Here is a 4,514-nt window from a genome sequence, read left to right as displayed (position 1 = left end):
GTCATAGCATCATACACTAATTCCTCCAAAGCTATGGAGAAAATGGTGGATGATTACAGACCAGCAAATGACAGAACCGGTCTCGGGTTTCGTCGGAACAGTCTCTCGAGAGATAAACAGACCAACGGTTTGGGAACTTCAAGAAATGGAGGATCTCAACCCAAACTAAATAAAGGTCATAAAGGACCAACAGAAAAGACCAGGGTAGCTATTCATAAACCGTCCCTATACACCAGCAATGGAAAGTATAGGAAAGCTACGAAGAGTGGCCGGGTAAACAATATCGAGAGATCACCTTGCTATCTCTCGCAAGGCCATTCCAAGTACAAAAAGAGCTACATTCCATATAATGCGCCTCAAGGCAAATATGGAAGGTCTGAGATCCACATAGTTAGGAACTCACGGATGGAGAAAGGCAGACTCTATCCATCTAGTGAGAATTGGTCATCAAATCATAATTTCCGGAAGAAACCTCACTTCCAGCAATTTCACATGACCAAACAGGCAATGAAGGACATGGTGCATAAGTCCGAGGTCAGGCCTCAACTAAAACTGATATATGCACCTAAGAGGCCCAGAGTCTTTGCTAGCATTCCTCATGATTATCAAACGTATAATGGCTACATTGCGCCTAGACCTGGAATAATGGGCACAAGGTATAAATGGATGCCTAAACTCACTAACCCACCAGGACCCAAAGTTTGGGTACCTAAACTTGCTTAATTTCCTTGCAGGACACCAGGGACGTGTGGTTCATTGACAGTGGATGTTCGAGACATATGACGGGAAATCTAACACTACTAGAGAACATCCAACCTATCGAAGGTCCCTTGGTGACATTTGGCGACAACGAGAAGAAGGGACGCACAAAAGCTGTTGGTGAAATTCAAAAGAATGAGCTGGTTATTAAGGGAGTATCCTACATTGAAGGGCTCAAGTTCAATCTCCTTAGTACAAGCCAGTTCTGTGACAAGGGCTACAAAGTTATCTTCACCAAAAGCAAATGCCAGATTATGAGCGAGGAATCTCTCGAAGTCGTCTTGGAAGCAGCAAGGAAAGGAAACATGTACATAGTGGATTGGAGGTCTGCAAAACCATCCCTATGTATGCTAGCAAGGAGCAAGGAAGATTTATGCTGGGATTGGCATAGTAAGCTTAGTCATCTGAACTTCAAGACTATCAACAAGCTTACTAAGAGGAACTTAGTAGAAGGACTGCCCAAAGTGACGTTTCGAAAGGATAAAATTTGTGAGGCATGTCAACGGTGCAAACAGATCAAATCCTCCTTCAAGAACAAAGCCGAGACATCATCCACTAGACCATTAAGTCTTCTTCACATGGACTTATTCGGTCCAGTGGATCCACCCAGCATAAAGGGAAAGAAGTACACTCTTGTGGTAGTAGATGACTACACAAGNTGGACGATATCATTTTTGGTAGCACCAATCCAGACTTGTGCGAGAAGTTCTCCAGGTTGATGAAAGGGAAGTTCGAGATGAGCATGATGGGAGAACTAAACTACTTCCTTGGATTACAAGTAAGACAGCTTAAGGAAGGTATCTTCATTAATCAGGAGAAATACACCAAGGATCTGCTCAGAAAATACAATATAGAAGGGAAATCCTCAGTCAAAGTACCCATGGGAACCTCTCTACGTATCGATGACGACAGTGAAGGTCGAGAGGTCGATCAAACTACATATCGAGGTATCATCGGATCTCTTCTCTATTTAACTGCAAGTAGACCAGACATATCCTTTGCAGTAGGTGTATGTGCTAGATTTCAGGCAAATCCTAAGGAAAGTCACCTAAATGCATCTAAAAAGATTCTTAGATATCTAAAGGGTACGCAGAGTGTTGGGCTCTGGTATTCGAAAGGTGGATCTTTCGAACTTATGGGTTATTCAGATGCGGACTTTGCCGGCTGTAAAATAGATCGAAAAAGCACATCAGGGACATGTCAGTTTCTAGGTGGAAGACTTGTCTCATGGTTTAGCAAGAAACAACATTCGATAGCTACAAGCACTGCTGAGGCAGAATATGTAGCAGCTGGAAGTTGTTGTGCTCAGATCTTATGGATGAAGCAACAGCTAATGGATTATGGTGTTGAGTGTAAGGAGGTTAAAATTATGTGTGACAATACAAGTGCTATTGCCATCACCCACAACCCAGTGTTACACTCCAGAACAAAGCATATTGATATTAAGTATCACTTCATCCGAGACCACGTTGAGAAAAAGGACATCACTTTGGAGTATGTTGCAACGGAGGAGCAACTAGCAGATATTTTCACAAAAGCGTTATGTGAAAATAGATTCTCTCAACTAAGGTTAGAATTGGGAATGATAGAGTTGGGTTAAATGGTAAAATCTTATCTTCTTGTATTTAGTGCCATGAACTGTTTCGCATGTGAGGAGCGGTTTCATCAACTTTATGGCAGCTTTGGAGTTACACAAGCATTGAATGGTCATTCATATTGCATCCCGTGACTCAACAGTGGTAACTGTATTGGGCTATAAATAAGAGGGTTTCTTTCAGAAGTTCATATCATCAACTTCACATGGAGAAAAAGAAAAGAAAAGATGATGTTCCATTCTTTTATAGAGGAAAGAAACCGGCAGTCAAGTCCAAAGATTTTCAAGGAGAAAACTATCCAGAATCAACGAAGGGTGAACAGATTGCGGAGCTTCCTGATAATCCAAACAAGAATCATATTCCCATCCAAGGTGAATGGATCCCCAAATACGAGGAGATCCACAATGATGGGACACTGGAATCGGGAGGAGAGTCCTGCACAAGAGGGACTCCTACTGCTGCACATTCTGGAAAAGGACCTTCCTCAACCAAATGGAGAACCAAGGGAAATGGAGAGGAAGACCATATGGGACTTTCTGAGGTCAGCAGCAGACAAAGGGGTGATCATATCTAATCCAAAGACCTTAAGAGGATTAGCGATGAAGATGGTCACTCCCAACTATAGTAAGCAGCTCCGGAGAGAAGAACAAGAAAAGGGAATAGCCACCCCTAGTTCTGTTATTAGAGAAATAGGACTTTAGATGGCTAGTTCCTGCTTTAACGATAGATTCCTACTAGGCTGACCAAGGCCAAACAAAAGTTTCTAAGGAATCTAATAGGATATTGATTCATATGTAATGTATCTGGAAATCACTAAATGAACTTAAGGATATGTTCCAAGTGATATCTTTTAGATGAATCAGACTTGTTTCTCTCGCAATCTGTGTTCGAAAGGTAGTTCGAGAGGTCACCCGATCAGTTTGTCTATATACGTTATGTCTCGAAAAAGGGTAGTTCGAGAGGTCACTTCGAAAGATAACAAACTGATATCTCTGAAAGGAGGAATAAGGAGGGTTAGGGATCAAAGGGAAGATTCCTAACCAGATCAAGATGGAGGAATAAGGAGGGTTAGGGATCAATCACTCAGGGGGAAGATCCTTAACCAGATCAAGACGGAAGAATAAGGAGGTTTAGGGATCAATCACTCAGGGGGAAGATCCTTAAACTCATGAGGAAGATCATTCACCTTCGAAAGGTGAATTTGATAAGCTCAACGGATATATGAGGTGGAACGGCTATCTTTGGACATAAATGCTAGCCACGTGGTCATCGGTTACTGACGGTTTTTCGCACTTAAGGGCATTATCTTGATTAGTGGGAGCATGCTTATTTTAAAATATCAATAATCCACTGTCTCAAAGCTTAAACCATTCTATACTTTACCGAAATACCCTTACCAAAATACCTTATAAGCTAACCGTTATCAGGGGTATTTCTGACTTCTCACATCTTTTAAATCAACCGGGATCCTTCCACGGGTCAAACTCTCAACCCTACCCATATATCCAACCCGAATCCGCCTAATATAAAAGCAAAATCCTTCTTTTTTACCCGGATTCAAACTCAAAACCATATACCCAAAATCCCCAAATCCTTAGACGCTGTACACATTCCCTCCAAAACACACAAACTTTCTTCAATGGCGTCTGAATCATCATCTTCTTCATCTTCATCTTCATCCTCCAGTGCATACCAGAGAGAGCTAGACCACATACGCTCTCAGATTAAACAAGTCAAGGCGGGAAGCATCCTTGACAAAGATGGCTTCATCACCCACTCGCCAAATCCAACAATGGCGGAGAGAGTCTTGAAGAAATTTGAGAAGGCAGGACTTATGCGATACATGACGCATGACTACCGAACAATTCATGACCTTGACTATACAGAATGGTTCGCTCATGCCAAGGTCACGAAGGGCAAGATTGAAAGCCGCTTCAACGAAATAGTCATAACAATCTCTGTGGGTGATCTACGAGCAGCATTCGACTTTGCTACGTCGGAGGAGGCAGTCAAGCACCTATCGGACTACAACATGGATAAGCAGGAGTTTTGGGACAAAATCCGATTGGAGACTGCACCACCCAGAGCATCCTCTGCCCTCCGCAGATTTCATTTGAAGGAGAGGTTTGCCCTAGCCGCCGAGCTCATCATAAAATTCAT

Source organism: Ipomoea triloba, chromosome 5 (genome assembly GCF_003576645.1).
Source record: "Ipomoea triloba cultivar NCNSP0323 chromosome 5, ASM357664v1".
Lineage (NCBI taxonomy): Eukaryota > Viridiplantae > Streptophyta > Magnoliopsida > Solanales > Convolvulaceae > Ipomoea > Ipomoea triloba.
This window is presented reverse-complemented; position numbering follows the sequence as displayed.